Raw genomic sequence first — 23,865 nt, forward strand, 5'->3', positions numbered from 1 at the left:
AGCTTGCAGACAGAAGTCTCACGTATCCACGTGGGATCGTTGAGGATGTACTGGTAAAAGTGGATAAATTTATTTTTCCTGCTGACTTTGTGATTTTAGATATGGAAGAGGATCATGATGCTCCATTAATCTTTGGGAAACCATTCTTGGCAATTGTAAGGGCATTGATAGATGTGCATAAAGGTGAACTCACCTTGAGAGTTGGCGGAGAAGCAGTCATTTTTAATATCTATCACGCCATGAAGGGATCAAATGAGTTAAGCACTTGTAAAAGCATTGATGTTATAGACTCATGTATGTCTCTTGAATGTGCAGGAACTAGGGATCCTTTGGAGAGCTGTTTGATAGGTGCTGCAGGAACTGTTGATGAAGATAATTGGGAGGTGAAAGAGCAAAAGGTGGCTTTTGAGGAACTGCAGAAATAAAAGAGAAAAGATGCACCGCTTGAGGAGTTGAATGTAAATGAGAAAATTGAGGTAAAACCATCTTCCCCTGACTTGAAGGATCTGCCCAGCCACCTTTGCTATGCATTCTTAGATGAGAAGTTGACACATCCGGTAATCATCTCTTCCTCTCTTACATGTGCTGAGAAAGATAAACTATTGAGAGTATTGAGGAAATATAAAAATGCTATAGGATGGTCGATTTATGATATTAGGGGAATTAGCCCTACTATATACATGCATAAAATTTTAATGGAGGAGTCATATACTCCTTATGTGGATCATCAGAGGAGGTTGAATCCAGCAATGAAAAAAGTTGTGAAAAATGAGGTACTAAAATTGCTAAATGCTGGTGTAATTTATGCCATTTCTGATAGTAGTTGGGTGTCTTCTATACAAGTTGTGCTTAAAAAAGGTGGAATAACTGTGGTTAGAAATGAAAATGATGAACTAATATCTACTCGTACTGTAACTGGCTGGCGAGTATGTATTGATTATAGAAAGTTAAACAATGCCACACGTAAAGATCATTTTCCACTGCCTTTTATTGATCAAATGCTTGATAGACTTGCTGGTTATTGTCATTATTGCTTTTGAGATGGTTATTCAGGTTATAACCAAATTGCTATAGCGCCAGAAGATCAGGAGAAGAATACTTTCACATGTCCCTATGGCACGTTTACTTTTAGGAGAATGCCGTTTGGGCTATGCAATGCACCTGCCACTTTTCAGAGGTGCATGATGGCCATATTTGCAGATATGGTGGAGGAAATAATGGAAGTTTTCATGGATGAATTTTCGGTATTTGGTTCTTCGTTTGATCATTGTTTACATAACTTATCCCTTTTTTTGCAGAGATGCCAGGAAAAGAACTTAGTTCTTAACTGGGAGAATGTCACTTTATGGTCCAAGAGGGCATTTTTCTCGGACATAAAGTGTCTTCTAAGGGATTAGAGGTAAACAGAGCCAAGGTGGTTGCAATCGAAAAACTTCACCCACCAAAGAACATCAAAGGAATAAGGAGCTTCCAACGACATGTATGGTTTTATCGTAGATTTATTAAAGATTTTTCTAAGATCACTAAACCTTCGTGTAATTTACTCGAAAAAAAGTCCACTTTTGTATTTGATGACAATTGTTTTCAGGCATTTGAGAAGATCAAGAAAGCATAGTTACTGCACCGATTATGATAGTACCCAACTGGAAGGAGCCCTTTGAGCTAATGTGTGATGCAAGTGATTATGCAGTGGGCGCTGTCTTGGGCCAAAGAAGGGAAAAGATGTTTAGGGCAATTTATTACGCAAGCCGCACAATGGATGCCGCACAGCAGAATTACACTAGTACTGAGAAGGAGATGCTTGCAGTAGTGTTTGCTTTTGACAAATTCAGGCCCTATTTGATCGGCACAAAGGTACTTGTTTTTACTGACCATGCAAAATTAGAGATCAATCTGTTAAACTAACTGATCACGAACACACGAATTGATAAACTGAAGTTATCAGCCGAACTGAATCTACTTTGTCAACTGACTGATCAGTTGGATATTGATCAGTTGATTTACTCAGTTTTCTGATTACTTATCAACTGATCATTCAGCTGAACACGTCATCAGTTGAAAAGGACATTCAACCGACAATAGTACAAAGCAGACTGTAACTTGTAGTGGGACGCCGAATTTCAGAGAATACAGTGTACGAAGATCAAAAGAATGTTGACGTGGTAATCAACGAATACAAAAGATTCAAATTGTATTTATTATTACCATTGGAAGAAAGCCTATAAATAAGCAAGAAGAGCATATGAGATATAGAGCTGAAATATACGATTCATTCATTCTCTTAAGCTTGCTGTTATTCTGCCAAATCTATTACTCTTATCTGAGATTCAAAAAGCTCACACTCATTAGATATATTTGTAGCATTTGAGGCTACCTTTCGAGCTTATTAGCACAAACATTTGTATTACTTATATCAGTCGTTCTAAAATCCAGTTGAAGAACTGTGAAAATTGTTAACTAAGAGTTTCAGTATTGGCAGTGTTAAGTCTAAACTGAAGTGGGTCTGTACAAATTTTGTATTGATCAAAGTCTTTTAGTGTATATCATATTCTTGTGATAGAAGGGGTGACGTAGGAGTTATTCAAATCTCCGAAAATCCATAAATCCTTGCATTATTATTTCAGTCATTTATTCTATCTTTCAGTCAGTTTATTTCCGCAACTATACCTAGTTAAACTGATTGTGATCGAATGAAAAGATTCCTAAGTTTCAGTTTATTACAAAACTGATACTTCATTCGAAGAAGGTTATAAAAATCGTGAGTGTTTATTCAACCCCCCTTTCTAAATACGTTTCTACCTATTAATCGATCCTAACAATTGGTATCAGAGCGGGTGTTCTTGAAAGAACATTGAAACTGATTTTGATGTTTAAAATTCGAAAATTTTAGATTTTTTACACAAATATATGCAAAACTGAATTTTCGCGCAGCTTGCAGCGACTGTAGGAAAAATGGCATATCTCCTTGCTCGAGTGTCCAAATGACGAACCGCTTTTTGCATTGCAAACTAGACTTATAAAGGTTTACATCGGTTTAAAATTTGCAGCCTAATTATGCCCGAGAAAATACAGTTTATTCGTTGAAGGCAGAGCATATGTGCTGCAGCAGAAAATGAGCCATGGAAAAAATTGGTTAGTTATCCATCTTCTTTTATAATTTTCAAAATTTCAAAAATATAGGGGGAGAACTCATTAAAATTTTAATGGAGTTGATTATTTTTAAATATTGAGGGGGAGAAAATTTTGTTTAAAATGTTTTGAAAATATGACTTTTTGATTCACACAAAAAGGGGGAGAAATATGTTAGTTGAGTTGATTGTTTATCCAAGTTTTGTGATCATAAAAAAGGAGGAGATTGTTGAAACTTTTCAAGTTCATTATCTTGATTTTGATGTTAACAAAACTTGTTATTGTGTTTCTAACATATTTACTCAAGTGTGAAGTTGTTAACACAAGAAGCAAACTGAAACCGAATTCTGCACAAACCGAATTTCTGGCGAGCTTCGGTGTTTGGATGATATCTCTTGACTGGACGATCCAAATGACAATCCGCCAACTAGAATGATCAGAAAAATCAATTTGAAACAAGTTGTATTTCACGTTCGTTGGGCAAAATAGGAAGTTATCAATGTCTAACTGATCGATGAATCTCCGAACTGATTGCACGAAAATAGCAATCAGTTGGGTATGAGCAGTTGCGGTATTTTGGTCAAATCTCTCAGTTCGATTATCGAAATGAGGCGATTCAGTTTGCATTGCAAAGATAAGACGATGATCTACAAATCATATTCATAAGTCAAAGTCTGAATCGAAGCTTAAGATGCCGATGAATGACGATGAAGTTACTGGTTCTGCACAAACTGAAATCAGCTAAAGTTACTGGTTCTGCACACACTGAAATCAGCTAGGCTGATTTCAGCATACCAGCTGAAACTGAACTAAACCAAACTAGTTGAACTGAACCAGACCAGCTGAAGACCAGTTGAACCAGATCAGTTGAACTGAACTAACTGAACTGAACCAGACCAGCTGAAGACCAGTTGGTGATCCAACTGAAATAGCAGTTGTCGATCAAACTGTAGAACCTCTTTCTACCTCTGTTCTTCCATCTGTTTCATCTCCTCCCCAGGAACATTTAACTGCAAATATTTCATAGATAGCTGTGCTTATAACAGAACCAACTGATGGTGCGATGGTTGTATTTAATCAAGAACAAAGGGAACAGATTCCAGAAACTGCAGGAGCCATGTCTCCAAGAATTTCAGACACTGATGCCCTGTTTGAAGAACTCCAAACCGTGGGGGGGGGGGGGGGGGGGGGGGGGGAGTCGTTCATTACCATTCACTCTGTTTTACTTTTTATTCTATGAATTGCTTAGTCCCTGCACAGTAGAATTTAATCCCTTCTTGTTTAAAAAAAATTCGTTTAATTATTTATTGCATGCTAGAATTGTTAGGAAGATTCATGGATACGTCATTGTGTGGCCAATGATGAAAATAAAATCGTGGTTTTAATGTATATATGTATTCATGATAACTTGGGAGTCACAAATATCGTTGCACAGGTCATGTTTGTTGATACTATCAATGCTTAGAGACAATTTACATGCTTGTAATGCTAAATGGACAACAGGGATTTGAATTTTAGTAATTTTCACATGACATTAATTGACACTTTTGCAAACACAGAAATGATCTAAGCAATCTTTCTCAATGTCTTTGGGCCTGTTTTCATTGCTATTATCGTTCGTTAGCCCATTGAACCTCGAGTAGATTGAGATGCTTGACCTTTCTTTGTGCACCTCTCATATATCATTTGATTGAAAATTGCATGTGATTGGTTTGCATGAGTTGACCACTGGATTGTCAGTGATCTAGAACTTTCTTGAACATTTTTCGAGGTGAAATACGGATAATATATGACATAGGAATGATTTAGGCAATATTTGGAACCATTTAAGCCGTTGAGCGTACCGAATAAACATGAAACATCCCTATTGTCCCATTTTGAGCCTATTTAAAAAATCAAGTGGTGTGTGTCAGTGACATACAATTAGCCCCCACTTGTATCTATTCTACATCCCACAACAACTACCTAATGAAGCTTATACACTTATTGTCTCACCTAATCTTGAGAGAAATAAGTTCATTGGTATCGTAACGATTCAAGTACTCCTTGAAAAGAAAAAGAAAAAAAAAGTAAATGTGAAAAAAAGATTTGAAAAAGTGACAAGAAAAGAAAAATAATCAAAGGAATGAATCAAAAAGTGGAGAAAAGAAAAAGAAAATTATGGGAAATCGAGGATATGATTGGGAAGAAAACAATGAAATGATGGTGAATGAAATAAGAGTGAAGATGAAGAAAATTCGATTATTTTTCTCAAATTTTGATTTCCATACCTTTTATTGTAGCCATGAGCCATAGCTTAACGTTACAAGCCTACAAGACCTATTAACCTTGTCACGTTTATCAAATATACTAGTGGAGAAAAGCTGTTCAATTCAAGCCTATGAATATCTGAGAAACATGGTCAGTAAGTATGAATTTTAATCATTTACATGTCAGCATCTCATTGTGTAACATCATCGTTCGGTACACTTGCATTGAATATCTAATGAACCAAACAATTACCAATGAAGTCATGTGGGATCTGTGTAAGTGAATTTGTATATTTATGAAGTGTGATTTGAACTGATCTGAAGATCCCTTGAGTTTATAAAGCTAGTGGGTGTTATAAATTTATTTGAGCATTTGATTTGATAAATGAACATTGACATATCACACAAGCACGTGACTCTTGAGTGATTATGAATTACATAAAAATGGATCAATCTGAGGCCACTGTCACTATTTGCATATCCATGACTATAGTTGTCAGCGTTAATTCTCTTTTGAGTCTGCATTCCTATTTTTGTTCTTAATTTTGCTCGGGACTAACAAAAGTTCAAGTTTGGGGGGTTTGATAAGTGCAAGAATTGCACTTAATTTATATGTTAATCTTTTTTATCTATGCTTGTTTCGAACAAAATTACGCGTGGTTTTTGTTGTTTTTGTGTCGTTCAGGGGATAAACAACTAGTTGATGGCTTAGAGCAACTATAGATGTTTTTTAGAGTGAAACTGCGATAGACGAGAGCCGCAGCGCCAAAACAAGCGCCACAGCGCTCATTTGTGCAAAAGACGAGTTCCTAGGCGCTGCCCATGAAGTGCCGTGGCGCATCATTGCCGAAGAATAAGCACCTAGGCACAGCCCACACAGCGCCGCGGCGCCTCAAGGCCGAGAGACAAGCGCTTAGGCGCTAAGGAACAAGCGTCGTGGCGCTAACATTCAAAATTGACGGGCGCCTAGGCGCCACTTACTCAGCGCCGCGGCGCCAATGGCGGCAAAACAAGAATAAATGGGCTTCCACTCACGGCCCAGACGGGGATATAAGAAGAAATCGAGGGTTCAGAACAGGGGGCCGTTTTTTGGAGAGAAAAAACACGCAGGAGACTGACACGAACACGAGACGAAGACCCAGAGTGCGAAGAACGATCACAAATACGAAGAACGACGGATCTGGGGAAGGATATGACACTTCGGATTTGTCATCTATTCTTTCGTTTTTGTATTTTCGTGTATTTCGATGTCTAAATCTTTGAACATGCGTTTTTTTTATTTAGATTTCGTCATGAACTAATTTTCTAGTCTATATAATGATGTAGCTTTGTTGATACGATAATTTGACTCGGTTCTTTATATAATTGAATTCTTTCTTGTTTAATTGTGTTTTTTTTATTGTTTTGACTGTAATTTACTGGCCATGAATTGTGTGTTATTTGATTAATCCTACTACTCGGGAGAGGGAATAGGATTATAGATCATTAGAGATGCATCGTTGAATATTTATATTGTTCGGAAGGCATATAACTTTAGCGAGACTTGGGCAAGAACTTTGTGTGCAGTTATCATATAAATCTAGATTCTTATTAGGAATGTTTGAATCGAGGTTTGAATGATACAGTTTATTCGGCACTTGGGAAAGGAGGAATAAAATAATTAAGTGTTCTTGGTCATTAAATAATTGGAATTCGTGAATATAAATTCAATTTGGAATGATTATCGTGGAAACTTAGTGAAATCATTTATCTAGATACTTTCTTTCAGTGATATGTCTCCATTCGGTGTTAGTTTATTATTCATTTGCAATTAAATAGTTGTTAAACAAATCAACCTTCTTTTGATTTTTCTAAATAAAGTTGAGACTATTTTAATTACAAGCACTGATATACGTTGATATACACACTCCTCGTGGGATTCGACATTCGTACTCAAAAATACATTTTACTATAACTTGACGTCGTGCGTTTGCGAGCAATCAAGAAAACACGCAACAAGACTGCCTGAATGGGGAGGTATGAGACTCAAACACGTTTGAATTATGGTGTTTAGATGTTAAGATCAGATCGTGAGTCGATTTGGTGATGGTGCGATCGGGTTTTCTCGATTTAGGGCTTGGGACGGCTTGGTTGTGCCAAGGGTTGAGGGAAATGTGCATGGAGCTAGGGACCACGACTAGGTCAATCCAAGAGGGTCTTAACGTGGGCTAGGAAGGGTTGGTTCGAGCCTAATATGGTCTAGTTGAACGTGGGGCAGAGGTTGGATTCAAATGTTGTTTAGGATTTTGATGCCCATGGCTAGCGCAGCGGCGTTGCCCACTAGGCGTTGCAGCGCCATATCTTCGGGGCTGGTAGCGCTGCAGCGCTAATGCTGGGCGCCTAGGCTCTAACCAAGCGCCGCAGTGCCACAATGTCAGCGCCTAGGTGCTAGCCCAGTGTGGGTGGGGTAGTGGTTTTATCGCTTTTGACTCATTTGGGTGTTGATATGTCGATATGATTGAGGTTATTGACAATTAAATTAAATCATAGAGAGTTTGATTAGGAGTTTTCGAACTAGGGTTTAAGTTTGATTGATTTCTGGTTACAACCATATTTTCGGTCCAAGTTTTAAAATGAATTAAAGAAATTAATGCATGGGCTTGAGGTTTCATCTAGGAATTTGTTATAATTATGTTTTGAGGTGTTTTAAGGAGTTTGGTTGGCTTTGGGTCGAAATTTTGAGGTCCAGGGTAAAATGGTCAGTTAGGGTTTCTAGGGGCAAATGGTCATTTTGCACCCAGATCGAGTTAGCAGTCCTGGCAGCTCCCTGATCTCAAATTGACATGTTTTAAATATGTATGATATTATGAACATGAATTTTATGATAATACGAAAATATGTTGCATGCTTGATTTTAAGAAAATTTACGTATATGCATGATTTTATAAGTGATGAATATGATGATATGTTTTGAAGGATGAGAGTTGGTTATGACTAATACGAACACAAAACATGTAAGGTCAAGGCTGAGTGGATGGGTAATACTGTCGCTGATATCCCCGCCATCGGGTACCATAGCTATGCGTAGATGGGTCCTTCGACTATAGCTGATACGAAAGTCACAACTAATGAACGGAATTCAAATAAAGAAAATGGAACACGTATATGTTGATATGATGAGATATGGACACGTTTATGCTTTGACATGTCATGTTTATGCTTACGCTTTTGAGATCATGAAATGTATTTTAATTACAGTACTTTTCACTGTTGCATGATGTATATCTACTTGCTATTACGGTTCAGGTATATTGAGTCTTTAGACTCACTAGGTGTGAATGATGTAGGTAAGCATATCGATATGGAGACTGGAGGTGCCGAAAACTTGGTAGGCGGTGCTAGATGTATGCACGCTAAGACCATATTTTCCGCACATTACGTTTATGAGTTAGGAGTAAACATGGATATTTTTACACACTTTCGTTTTTATATGTTGATGGATGACAAGACTTTGCATGTCGCAAATTTGAATTATTTTAAATGACAGTCTAGGGTCTGATGATTTGACATTTTTGTAACTACAGTATTTTTACCAGTAATTGAATACTTTTATTTTAAAATGTGTGATTGACAGCTGTTATTGCATGCATGCGCATAAATGTAATTTTCAAAAAATACTTTCAAATTTTTTTATAGTAGTATTTTAATAGCACGAGTCGTTTCAAAGAATGTCAAAACTTAAGTCTGCTCGCACCCATCTAATCATGGTAAGAGCGTCTAGCGTCATTGCCTCAAGATCCTCTATGTATTACTGATAAAGCCTACAATAACTTTAAGTTATGGTTAGTATACAGTTGGAAACTTAATTTCGGTGGTATGACAAAATTAGAGATCAATCTGTTAAACTAACTGATCACGAACACACGAATTGATAAACTGAAGTTATCAGCCGAACTGAATCTACTTTGTCAACTGACTGATCAGTTGGATATTGATCAGTTGATTTACTCAGTTGTCTGATTACTTATCAACTGATCATTCAGCTGAACACGTCATCAGTTGAAAAGGACATTCAACCGACAATAGTACAAAGCAGACTGTAACTTGTAGTGGGACGCCGAATTTCAGAGAATACAGTGTACGAAGATCAAAAGAATGTTGACGTGGTAATCAAAGAATACAAAAGATTCAAATTGTATTTATTATTACCGTTGGAAGAAAGCCTATAAATAAGCAAGAAGAGCATATGAGATATAGAGCTGAAATATACGATTCATTCATTCTCTTAAGCTTGCTGTTATTCTGCCAAATCTATTACTCTCATCTGAGATTCAAAAAGCTCACACTCATTAGATATATTTGTAGCATTTGAGGCTACCTTTCGAGCTTATTAGCACAAACATTTGTATTACTTATATCAGTCGTTCTAAAATCCAGTTGAAGAACTGTGAAAATTGTTAACTAAGAGTTTCAGTATTGGCAGTGTTAAGTCTAAACTGAAGTGGGTCTGTACAAATTTTGTATTGATCAAAGTCTTTTAGTGTATATCATATCCTTGTGATAGAAGGGGTGACGTAGGAGTTATTCAAATCTCCGAAAATCCATAAATCCTTACATTATTATTTCAGTCATTTATTCTATCTTTCAGTCAGTTTATTTCCGCAACTATACCTAGTTAAACTGATTTTGATCGAATGAAAAGATTCCTAAGTTTCAGTTTATTACAAAACTGATACTTCATTCGAAGAAGGTTATAAAAATCGTGAGTGTTTATTCAACCCCCCTTTCTAAATACGTTTCTACCTATTAATCGATCCTAACAATTGGTATCAGAGCGGGTGTTCTTGAAAGAACATTGAAACTGATTTTGATGTTTAAAATTCGAAAATTTTCGATTTTTTACACATATATATGCAAAACTGAATTTTCGCGCAGCTTGCAGCGACCGTAGGAAAAATGGCATATCTCCTTGCTCGAGTGTCCAAATGACGAACCGCTTTTTGCATTGCAAACTAGACTTATAAAGGTTTACATCGGTTTAAAATTTTCAGCCTAATTATGCCCGAGAAAATACAGTTTATTCGTTGAAGGCAGAGCATATGTGCTGCAGCAGAAAATGAGCCATGGAAAAAATTGGTTAGTTATCCATCTTCTTTTATAATTTTCAAAATTTCAAAAATATAGGGGGAGAACTCATTAAAATTTTAATGGAGTTGATTATTTTTAAATATTGAGGGGGAGAAAATTTTGTTTAAAATGTTTTGAAAATATGATTTTTTGATTCACACAAAAAGGGGGAGACATATGTTAGTTGAGTTGATTGTTTATCCAAGTTTTGTGATCATAAAAAAGGAGGAGATTGTTGAAACTTTTCAAGTTCGCAATCTTGATTTTGATGTTAACAAAACTTGTTATTGTGTTTCTAACATATTTACTCAAGTGTGAAGTTGTTAACACAAGAAGCAAACTGAAACCGAATTCTGCACAAACCGAATTTCTGGCGAGCTTCGGTGTTTGGATGATATCTCTTGACTGGACGATCCAAATGACAATCTGCCAACTACAATGATCAGAAAACTCAATTTGAAACAAGTTGTATTTCACGTTTGTTGGGCAAAATAGGAAGTTATCAATGTCTAATTGATCGATGAATCTCCGAACTGATTGCACGAAAATAGCAATCAGTTGGGTATGAGCAGTTGCGGTATTTTGGTCAAATCTCTCAGTTCGATTATCGAAATGAAGCGATTCAGTTTGCGTTGCAAAGATAAGACGATGATCTACAAATCATATTCATAAGTCAAAGTCTGAATCGAAGCTTAAGATGCCGATGAATGACGATGAAGTTACTGGTTCTGCACAAACTGAAATCAGCTAAAGTTACTGGTTCTGCACACACTGAAATCAGCTAGGCTGATTTCAGCATACCAGCTGAAACTGAACTGAACCAAACTAGTTGAACTGAACCAGACCAGCTGAAGACCAGTTGAACCAGATCAGTTGAACTGAACTAACTGAACTGAACCAGACCAGCTGAAGACCAGTTGGTGATCCAACTGAAATAGCAGTTGTCGATCAAACTGTAGAACCTCTTTCTACCTCTGTTCTTCCATCTGTTTCATCTCCTCCCCAGGAACATTTAACTGCAAATATTTCAGAGATAGCTGTGCTTATAACAGAACCAACTGATGGTGCGATGGTTGTATTTAATCAAGAACAAAGGGAACAGATTCCAGAAACTGCAGGAGCCATGTCTCCAAGAATTTCAGACACTGATGCCCTGTTTGAAGAACTCCAAACCGTTCAGTCAAACCTACTCAGTATGATGGATGCTATCTCTGCAATAAAATCGACTCAGCTTGCACATACCTTGAAGCTTGATTCAAATTATGCATTTACAACAGACGGACTGAATCATCTTAACAAGAGTGTATCTGCTCTTTATATTCAAACTGAGGAAATCAAGAAAGACAGATTGTCAACTGAATCGCACTTCTAGACTCAAGCCCTAGTTGGCAGGCGATTTGACTTTCTTGAAGAAAAGGTCACTAAAAGAATTGACCTGTTGCAGGACATTATGATAAATGCAGTATCAGACATTGCAGCAAACGTCTGCATCCTAACAAGAAAAGTGGATGTGCTTGACAAAAAAGGGGAAATTATTAAAGAAACAGAATAAGACAAAGGAAAGAAAAAGAATGTATGAAGATCAACTGACTTCAATATAATGGTTGAAGATTTTGTATTCTTTATTCTTTGTACGAATATGTACATAAGTTCATGTACTTATTTAATTCTTTGTACGAATCTGTACATAGGAAAATTTATTTTATCTACAATGAAATTAAAGACTATTTCGAGATCAGTTAATCAGTTCATACTTTACAATGTTTTGTCAATCACCAAAAAGTGGGAAATTGTTGGAAACTTAATTTCGGTGGTTTGACAAAACTAGAGATCAATCTGTTAAATTAACTGATCACGAACACACGAATTGATAAACTGAAGTTATCAGCCGAACTGAATCTACTTTGTCAACTGACTGATCAGTTGGATATTGATCAGTTGATTTACTCAGTTGTCTGATTACTTATCAACTGATCATTCAGCTGAACACGTCATCAGTTGAAAAGGACATTCAACCGACAATAGTACAAAGCAGACTGTAACTTGTAGTGGGACGCCGAATTTCAGAGAATACAGTGTACGAAGATCAAAAGAATGTTGACGAGCTTATTAGCACAAACATTTGTATTACTTATATCAGTCGTTCTAAAATCCAGTTGAAGAACTGTGAAAATTGTTGTTAACTAAGAGTTTCAGTCTTGGCAGTGTTAAGTCCAAACTGAAGTGGGTCTGTACAAATTTTGTATTGATCAAAGTCTTTTAATGTATATCCTATCATTGTGATAGAAGGGGTGACGTAGGAGTTATTCAAATCTCCGAACATCCATAAATCCTAGCATTATTATTTCAGTCATTTATTCTATTTTTCAGTCATTTTATTTCCACAACTATACCTAGTTAAACTTATTGTCATCGACTGACAAGATTCCTAAGTTTCAGTTTATTACAAAACTGATACTTCATTCGAAGAAGGTTATAAAAATCGTGAGTGTTTATTCAACCCTCCCTTCTAAACATGTTTCTACCTATTAACCGATCCTATCATATACAGTACGATCATTTCATTCATATATCCCGATAGAATCTGCAACCATTGGTATATCGAGAGTTGCAAATAAATTTGAAAACGTTGTGATACATATTTGATTATTAACAGTGACATGATATGTGATATTTGCTACTACTTAAATAATAATTCACCCAAGTGTTGGTTGTCTGCAAGTAATATATTTCGTAAGTACGAGATCGATCCTCAGAGAGGTTATTTTGAGTTTAAATTTATTAATTTATAGATTACCAAATGCAAGAATGAAGTTTACAAATTATAAATTTTGTCAAGGCTTGAGGATTTATTCTTGGTTTATGTAATATTGTTTAATTAAAAGTAAAACAAAAGAAACCACCATAAATAATGGTTCCAAGAAAATTAAACACACACATAATATAATATAGTTCCCACTATAGAAAATACCGAATTAACCGATATTTTATATATGGTACCTATGATTATAATTATAACTATATAAATAAATAATTGCATAAAGTAAATGTTAAATTAAATCATTATATTTCATTTAGAACAACTGGCAGAGCCACGCTATTGCCTAAATGAAATATATTGAATTAATAAGTTAGTTGCGGTAAAGTAAAAGTTAGTTGCGATAAAGTAAATGTTAGTTGCGGAAAAGTAAAAATTAGTTGCGAGAAAGTAAAAGTTAGATGCGAAAAATAAAAGTTAGTTGCGATAAAGTAAATGTTAGATTGTTAGATGTTAGTATTAAATCATAATATTTCATTTAGAACAACCGGCAGAACCACGCTATCGTCTAAATGAAATATTATGATATTATTATATAATATATATATATATATATCTATATATATATAATAATAAGTGATGAAATATTTATTGTATCAAAATTAAACAACAAATCAAGATAACCACTTTAATGGTATCAAGCATTTGATGTAAATTGATAACAACAAATAATTCATTTTTATACCTACAATAAAAATAAGATAGCTAAATGAAAAGAAATAAAGAAAGAATATACAAAATATAAACAATCTTACTTCACCAAGAATGCATCCTCTTCACCTTGACATAATAGATTTAGCTTGTCATAAGCTTACTTTTGATCAACACTAAAATATCACTCATAGTTGAGAACATGAAAGAAAATATATTGGAACTTAGAACTTTGATACACACTCACATTATATTTTACAATGAGATAGAATGATTCTCAAGCTAGCACAAGGCCTCTATTTATATGCCAAATGAGAGAAAGGGTCAAAATTTTTATTAATGTCATATAGTTGCAATAGTATTCTTTGTCTCCTCCTAAGTTCAATTCCATGTCCCTTCTTTCAATGCTTTATTCCACGACTTTAATCACCGAATTTGACTCTGCTCAAAACGGCAAACATGTGGGGAATTGTCTGTAGATGAATTTTGCCACATGGTTCACCTCATTTGGTTAAATATTGAAATAGTTATTATTTTTTTACTATATGCTGGTCATAGTAAAAGTAAATTTGTCCTCCTTTTGATATTTGCACAATTTGATCATCTTAATGAACTTTATAGGCAATCATGTCTTCTACAAAGTTGTAGATAATTTCTCAAGGATTCCAAACATGTTTGAGTCACCCCCATTTGAATTTTCTAGCTTGAGTTATCATTATTTTACCAACACGTAGAAAACCTGAAAATAAAACATATTTAGTAAGACAATTAAATATAAACAAACAATACTAAAATAACATAATTTTATAATTTTAATGAAACTTAAATTTTAAAATACAGGTTTTAACATATAATAAATTATTAATTTTAAGTTTCATCACACCCCCACACTATCTTATTACTAGTCCCTTAGTAATAAAATTTATTGGAAAATCACAACTTAGATTCTTTATTCCTTTTATATATTCAAATACAAACATATTTATTAAAAACAAAATCATATACCGATTTATATATATATATATATATATATATATATATTTTTTGTTTAATATAATAATATATAATTAGATGTGTTTTTATTATTATTCTTATTTTCATATAATATATAAAGTTACAATATATATATATATATATAATTTTTTTAAATTTCTAAATTTTTTATAATAATATAGTCAAAAAGATAATTCACACCACCCACCATAACATGGATAATATCAAGAATATTATTGTAAAAGCCTCAACTCCATATATTCTTTGAGGTCAAAATGTTTAAGGAATAGCTAGTTTTCACTCATGGAGTTGGAATAAATATTAACTCTCATCGAAAAAGGCTAAGTATTAAAGCAGACAATTAATTAAACTAATATTGAAAACAAAATAGAAAAATTTACAAAGAGTAAAATCTCCCTTTTTTCTTTTTTTTTTTATTGTTTTTTTTAAATAACGTGACTGCAAAATTTTACAATAACATAAAATTTTTTATCCAAACATTCTACCATATATATATATATATATATATATATATATATGTATGTATGTATATATATAATAAACATTTATATAACGGATACATCCGACTACCTTTGAAACTTATCTAGCACAAACAAATCTTTTTGTTTGTTTGTTTGTTTGTTTTTTTGTTTTGTTTTTTTTTTTAACACAATATTGATGTTTTTATAACATATTGATAGTACATCAATCAAATCTAAAAAAATACAATGAATAAAATATTTTGCAGTCCGTTATATATTTACTTCTTTTTATTTCTTTTTTCAATAAATATTTTTTTTAGGGGAGTTATATTCTTGTAATTAACCATTTTTTAATAATCAATAAAAGTTTATTAATTGTTTTCTCATTTTTCACCACTCACTCACAAAAGATGTGTGAGTATATATTATACTTTTACAAAAGAATTCTTTCAATTATACATGTTAACAACCATACAAACCATATCTTTTAACTATATTCTCATAAAAATTTTAGAAATTATTTTATTTGAAAACACATACAATTATATATATATATATGAACACATATATTATATATTTTATATTAATTGATCAATATATATATATAAATTGGTACATATGAAAAACTAATTTTTATTTTAGTCTGTATTTTGAGTATAATGAATATTAAAATCTAGTGTATTGTGATTTTCCAATAATTATTAACTAATGCGTCTCAGGTGCATTTTACCGACACCTTACTCGACATTGAACTAAAAATTATTATTATTATTACTATATATAAGTATATATTTTAATTTTTCTATAAAAAAACTAAGAGGAGAAGAAGAAGAAATTATTCATACCTTAAAGAAAAACATTAAAATATACCGTTGAATCACAAGTTTAGCATCACGTGAATTTTCTTTTCTTACTTTTGGATGTCGGCCAATTAAGTTGAGATAAGGATGGATCTGGTTCATGACTAAATCCTTGCAGTAAATCAATAAGTTCACCTTCACTTGTAGCAGAAACTAACATCATTCGCGAAGCTAATGAAATAAATCTCTGTTCCACAACATCATCAAGAAACGATAACAGTTTATCATAATAATTGTTAACATTTAACAAACCAATTGGCTTGTTGTGGATATTTAATTGTGCTCAACAAACAGTATGAAATATTTCTTCCAAAGTACCGAAACCTCCTGGCAAAGCAATGAAAGCATCTGAATGTTCAATCATTTGAGTAATTCGTTCATACATGTTGTCCACTTTCATTTATTCTCCTATTGTTGGTCCTGTAAGATTGGCTAAGGTAATCAGAATAATGCCTAAAACTTCACTTCCACCTGCATGCGCAGCTTTTGCAACTTTTCCCATGAGGCCAACTTCACCACCACCATATACCAAATGAATCTTTTTTTAGCAAGTGTTATTCCAAGATTTTCTGCTACTTCTTCATAAATTGAATCTTTTCCTGCACTAGATCCACAAAATACACAAATATTTTTGATTTTACTTACCGTGGACGTTGACATGTTGAGAAATATGTTTTTTTGTAATTGTTAGATCATAGCATATGAATTTATAAGCGTAACATGCCAAAACTCAATATTTGAACAGAAAATTATTATTATTAAAAGAAAATAAAAATGACAAAATTAAAACAAATATATACAGCGTAGTTGTGATTGTGGCTCACATCTTCCTCTGATTTTACGTTCAGTAACGGCTTCAACGCCTTTTATGAGTCGAGGATATGCTTCCCATCCAATTTTCTTATAAATTGGCAAACATGGTCTTTTAACGTCAGATTCCCAAGATGAAATTGAGTATATATATTTACTTATCTAAATAGATATGCGTTACTACAGTAGGATCTTTGTAAGGCTGATTCCACCGTCCATATTGATATTCCTCCTGTTGAAATTGCCACCATAGTTTAAGAAGTTCATTTTGCACGTACCCACTAGAATGCGTATCAAGAACCTCTAGAAAATTATCCAAAGGCTCTTTACTCAGACCATTCTTAATGAATAAAATTTTATCTTCTCTATTCATTGATGTCATTCCAACATTTTTGCATTTTCCCTTACAAGTCCACCTTGCACATTTATGACATCCACCTATACGTTTAGCTCTTCGCTTTTTGGCATATGTGGTTTTACCAAATCCTGGCATATGTCTTATTATTAATTCACTTGCTTCCCCAACCAATCGGACTTTTGCTTCAATTATCAAACGGACATCATTCGGTATGCCATATGACATCATCAACCTTAGCCGCTCACATCTAGCTTTATAAATTTTTTTCAACGCATTATCAGGTAAACAAGCAAAATATTTACGAAGATTCATAATACACGCATCCATATTATTATTATTATATATATTTCAATTATTTTGGGAAAACTGAAGAAACCGACTTAAACAGTCACGGAGTACCGTTATCCGCCACTTAACCGGGAAATGAACTAGAATCTGCAAAACAAAATGAAAATAGCAAACAACTATTGTGGATCATATAAAGGCATAAACTCATTATTAAGAATTTCATTTTCTATAAAAGGCTTAAGTCTTTGCCCATTAACTTTAAACACGTCATTATTTTTAGGATTTTCAATATCAACAGCACCATGAGGATAAACAAATTTGACTATAAATGGTCCTGACCACCTCGATCTTAGTTTACCTGAAAATAAATGCAAACGGGAATTATAAAGCAAAATTTTTTGTCCAATTTCAAATGACTTTCTCATAATATTTTTATCATGAAAGGCTTTAGTCTTATCTTTATAAATCTTTGAATTTTCATATGCATCATTTCTTAATTCTTCAAGTTCATTTATTTGCAATTTTCTTAATTTAGATGCATCATCTAAATTAATATTAAATGCTTTAATTGCCCAATAAGCTTTATGTTCAAGTTCAACCGATAAATGACAATGCTTATCAAAAACTAACCTATATGGTGATATCCCTAATGATGTTTTAAATGCAGTTCTATGTGCCCATAATGCATCAGTTAATCTTAAAGACCAATCTTTTCGATTTGGATTAACATGTTTTTTCTAAAATTTGTTTTATTTCTCTATTTGCAAGTTCAACTTGACCATTACTTTGAGGATGATATGGGGTAAAAACTTTATGTGTAATGCCATATTTTCTTAACAAAGAAGAAAATGATTTATTTATAAAATGACTTCCCCCATCACTAATTATTGTTCTAGGTATTCCAAATCGGCCAAAAATATTTTCTTTTAAAAATTTTATAACAACTTTATGATCATTAGTTCTACATGCAATTGCTTCAATCCATTTTGAAACATAATCAACAGCGACTAAAATGTACGTATATCCAAAAGATAATGGAAATGGACCTATAAAATCTATCCCCTAACTATCAAATATTTCAATAATTATGATTGGATTTAAAGGCATCATGTTTCGTTTTGAAATTGATCCCATCTTCTGACAGTTTTCACAAGATTTGCAAAATAAATGCGTATCTTTGAATAAAGACGGTCAATAAAATCCACATTGTAAGATTTTTGTAGCTGTTTTATTGGATGAAAAATGACATCCACATGCTTCAGAATGACAAAATTTAATAACATTACTTACTTCATTGTCGGGTATGCATCGTCGAAAAATTTGGTCAGGACAATACTTAAATAAGTAAGGATCATCCCAATAAAATTTTTTAACTTCTATCAAGAATTTATTCTTATCCTGTGAATTCCAATGAGAAGGCATTTTATTTGTCACCAGAAAATTTACAATGTTAGCAAACCAGGGCATAATAGTAGCATAAAACAACTGATCATCTGGAAAATTTTCATTTATTGGTATTTCATTATGAGATGATTCAGTCATTATTCTAGATAAATGATCGGCTACAACATTTTCTTTTCCTTTTTTATCTTTAATTATAATATCAAATTCTTGTAACAATAAAATCCACCGTATTAATCTTGGCTTAGCATCTTGTTTATTTGATAAATATTTTATGGCAGAATGATCGGTGTAAACAATAGTAGTAGAACCAATTAAATAAGATCGAAACTTATCTAATGCAAATAATACTGAAAGTAATTCTTTTTCAGTAGTTGAATAATTTATTTGGGCACTATTTAAGGTTCTACTAGCATAATAGATTGCATAAGGTTTTCCTTCTTTTCTTTGTCCTAACACAGCTCCAATAGCATAATCACTTGCATCACACATTAATTCAAATGGTAAAGACCAATCTGGAGGTTGTAAAATAGGTGATGTAACTAAAAGATTAATAATTTTTTTAAAAGCATTTTCACATTTCTGAGTCCATTCAAATTATGTATCTTTTGTTAAAAGATTTGAAATTGGTTTAGATATTATGCTGAATTTTTTATAAAACTTCTATAAAATCCTGCATGACCCAAGAATGATCGAACTTCTTTGACCGTTTTTGGTGATGTTAAATTAGCAATAACATCAACTTTGGCTTTATCAACTTCAATTCCTTTTTCAGATATCACATGTCCTAAAACAATCCCAGATTTAACCATATAATGACATTTTTCCCAATTTAAAACAAGATTTTTTTTCTTCACATCTTTTTAATACTTCTTCTAGATTTTTGAGACAATTTTCAAATGAGTTTCCAAAAACAGTTATATCATCCATAAAAACTTCTACATGTTCTTCAATCATATCACTGAAAATACTTAACATGCATCTTTGAAAAGTAGCCGGAGCATTACATAAATCAAATGGCATTCTTTTAAATGCAAAAGTTCCGAAAGGACAAGTAAAAGTAGTTTTTTCTTGATCTTCTAATGATATAGGTATTTGATAATACCCCGAATACCCATCAAGAAAACAGTAATAAGAATTTCCTGCTACTTTTTCTAGAATTTATCTAAAAATGGTAGTGGGAAATGATCTTTTCTAATTGCATCATTTAATTTTCTATAATCAATACACATACGCCAACTAGATGGAATCCTAGCTTGTAATAACTCTCTCTTTTTATTTTTTATAACAGTGATGCCGGACTTTTTAGGTACTACTTGTGTTGGACTTACCCATTTACTATCTGAAATTGGATAGATAATTCCAGCGTCTAATAGTTTTAATATTTCATTCTTAAAAACTTCCTTCATATGTGGATTTAACCTTCTTTGTGGTTGTTGATATGTTTTAGCATTTTCTTCCAAGTGAATTTTATGTGTACAAATTAAAGGATTCATACCTTTTATATCTTTCAAAGTCCATCCAATTGCATTTTTATATTTTTTAAGTAATTTAATCAAATCTTCTTCTTGATTTGGCAAAAGAGTGGAAGAAATTACAACAAGAAATGTTTTATTTTCACCAAGAAATACATATTTCAATTCTAATGGTAAAACTTTTAGTTCAAGTTTTGTATTATCATCTTCTTTAAAATTATTTTTAGACTCAAAACTTTCTATTGAAAAAACTTCATATTATTGATTTAAGTTTTCTTCTTGTATATTTTCTTCCACAATTGTTTCAATTTCATTATCATACTCATTTTCATTAATACTTGGTTGTTTACATAAATTGAACACATTAAGTTCTAGAGTCATATTTCCAAAAAATAATTTCATTATTCCATTTCGACAATTAATTAAAGCATTTGAAGTTGCTAGAAATGGTCGTCCCAATATTACTGGAATTTCATTATGTACTTCTATTGGTTGTGTATTCAAAACAATAAAATCTACAGGATATATGAATTTATCAACTTGAACCAACACATCTTCTACAATATCTTTAGGTATTTTGATTGACCTATCCGCCAATAAGAGAGTAACAGAAGTGGGTTTTAATTCTCCTAAATTAAGTTTTTCATAAACTGAATAAGGAAGTAAATTCACACTTGCTCCCAAATCCAACAAAGCTTTTTTAATTTTATTTTCTCCAATAATACATGAAATTGTTGGACAACCAGGATCTTTATATTTTAAACTAGAATTATTTTGAAGAATAGAACTTACTTGTTCAGCCAAGAATGCTTTTTTTCTTCACATGCAATTTTCTCTTTACAGTACATAAGTCTTTTAAAAATTTTGCATAAGAAGGTACTTGTTTAATAGCATCTAATAATGGAATATTTATCTCCACTTGTTTAAAAACTTCATAGATATCAGAATCACTTTTTTGTTTTTTATGATTTGTTAATGCATGAGGAAATGGTGCATGTTTATTTGACTTATTTACTATTTCAGATGATTTATCATTCACCATATTATTCTTAAAATTTAATGTATCATCATTCTCAAAAGTATCAGGATTATCATCCTTACTCTTTGATTTTAAATGATCCTTGTTTTTATTACTATATGGATCATTAACTATTTTACCACTTCTAAGGGTAATAACATATTTTATTTGATCAATTTTTTCATTTTTTAATTCTTGATTTTGATTTTTAGGATTAGGTTGAGGTTGAGATGGAAATTTTCCTTTTTCATGAATATTAAGTGCAGATGCAAATTTTGCAAGAGTTTCTTTCAAATCACTCATAGATTGACTGTTTTGAATATTGATAGACTCTTGCTTTTGGATAAATGCATGAATTACATCTTCAAAATTTTTTCTTGGAGGTGTAACATAAGGAATATAACCTTGATGATTTTGGTTATTTTGAAAATATTGTTGTGACGGTTGTGCATTATTATCATTCCTCCAACTAAAATTAGGATGATTTTTCCATCCAGGATTATATGATGGTGAAAAAAGATCTAGTATTGTTTTTTTATAATTGTCAACATAATTTGCTTGTTCATGGAGACATTCTTTAAATGAAGGTAATGTTGGACAATCTTTTGTAGCATGATCATGTGTATCACATATATGACAAACAATTTCTTGAATACTTTTTAATTGACCACTCTTTTTCATTTCTAATGACTCAATTTTTCTTGCTAAAGATGCAAGTTTAGCTTGAATATCTATATCATCTTTAAGATTATAGATACCACCCCCATTTGTTGAATTATTGTTTTTAGTTGTTGGTGGTTCTATTGTGCCTATATTATCCCAATTTTGAGCATTTTCTGCTAATGAATCCAAATATTCCATAGCTTCATTTGGGTTTTTATCTTCAAAAGTTCCATTACACATGAATTCTATCATTTGCCTATCTTTAGGTATTAGACCTTCATAAAAGTGAGAAACTATTCTCCATGTTTCAAAACCATGATGTGGGCATGTATTAAGTAATTCTTTATATCTATCTCAACATTGATAAAACGTTTCTCCTTGTTTTTGAGAAAAAGTTGTAATTTGTCTTTTAAAAAAGTTTGTTCTATGGTAAGGGAAAAACTTTTTTAGAAATTGTTGTTGCGTTTCTTCCCATGATATTATTTAACTTGATCATAAATTTTGTAGCCATGTTTTAGCTTTATCTTTTAAAAAAAAGGGAAAAGCTTTAATCGAACTATATCCATGCTACAATTTTGATCATTATAAGTGTTACAAACTTCCTCAAATTCTCTTAGATGCAAATATGGATTTTCAGAATCTAAGCCATGAAAATTTGGTAAAAGTTGAATAATTTGAGGTTTGAAGTTGAAATTAGATGCATCAGGAGGAAAAACTAAACAAGATGGGGCACTAGTTCTAATAGGGTTCATATGGTGCCTAAGTGTTCTTAATTGATCATGTTCTTGATTATTATTATTATTATTATTATTATTATTATTATTATTATCATAATTATCTTGATTATTTGAATTATCATCCATGTTTAAATTATTTTCAGATACTCGAATAAGTCTACCACTTTTTTTTCGACTCCAAATACTCATACAAAAAAAACAACAACACAATACTTATAAATAAAACATAATTAACAAATATAAACTTAATTTATACCTCCCAGGCAACGGCGCCAAAAACTTACTACTACTTAAATAATAATTCACCCAAGTGTAGGTTGTCTGCAAGTAATATATTTCGTAAGTACGAGATCGATCCTCAGAGAGGTTATTTTGAGTTTAAATTTATTAATTTATAGATTACCAAATGTAAGAATGAAATTTACAAATTATAAATTTTGTCAAGGCTCGAGAATTTATTCTTGGTTTATGTAATATTGTTTAACTAAAAGTAAAACAAAAGAAACCACCATAAATAATGGTTCCAAGAAAATTAAACACACACATAATATAATATAGTTCCCACTATAGAAAATACCGAATTAACCGATATTTTATATATGGTACCTATGATTATAATTATAACTATATAAATAAATAATTGCATAAAGTAAATGTTAAATTAAATCATTATATTTCATTTAGAACAACCGGCAGAGCCACGCTATTGCTAAATGAAATATATTGATTTAATAAGTTAGTTGCGGTAAAGTAAAAGTTAGTTGCGATAAAGTAAATGTTAGTTGCGGAAAAGTAAAAGTTAGTTGCGAGAAAGTAAAAGTTAGATG

General features: G+C 32.3%; 1 pseudogene; it reads left to right on the forward strand.

Moving 5' to 3' along the window:
* Positions 1–22,611: 22,611 nt before the first annotated feature.
* LOC142530265 (small nucleolar RNA R71) lies at positions 22,612–22,711 on the forward strand (annotated as a pseudogene).
* The last annotated feature ends 1,154 nt before the right edge of the window (positions 22,712–23,865 follow it).

Source organism: Primulina tabacum, chromosome 16 (genome assembly GCF_025594145.1).
Source record: "Primulina tabacum isolate GXHZ01 chromosome 16, ASM2559414v2, whole genome shotgun sequence".
In the NCBI taxonomy this organism is placed as follows: Eukaryota; Viridiplantae; Streptophyta; class Magnoliopsida; order Lamiales; family Gesneriaceae; genus Primulina; species Primulina tabacum.